Source organism: Alligator sinensis, unplaced genomic scaffold (assembly GCF_000455745.1).
Source record: "Alligator sinensis unplaced genomic scaffold, ASM45574v1 scaffold1349_1, whole genome shotgun sequence".
NCBI classification, from domain to species: domain Eukaryota; kingdom Metazoa; phylum Chordata; order Crocodylia; family Alligatoridae; genus Alligator; species Alligator sinensis.
This window is the reverse complement of record NW_005843149.1, coordinates 282827-283212: the sequence shown is the minus strand read 5'-3', so window position 1 is coordinate 283212 and position 386 is coordinate 282827.

The window sequence follows — 386 nt, the reverse complement described above, 5'->3', positions numbered from 1 at the left end:
TTTCCCCCTATCTGGGGCTCACAGTGCCCACACTTGGGCTCCTCAATTATGCTGCCCCCTATCTGGGCCTCATGGTGCCCAACTTGGGCTTCCTAATAATGCTCCTCTCTGGGGCTGGGGTTTATGTACCCCATACGCTGCGCCCCTACTGGCACTGGGGTCCCCACACTACTGTGGGTCCCCTATGAGGCCTCCTCCAACCCCTAATAGCCTCACCCAAACCACCGGTTCTAACAACAACAAAACACAAGCCCCTGGGCTGTAACATAAATTAAATCCGCCTGGCTAAAACAACATTGGCTCAAGCATCTTAGAGCTGCCATAAGCTGTACCTGCGGCCAGGCTTCTTCCTGCGGCCAGGCTTACGGAGCTCCCGCCTCTCCTGG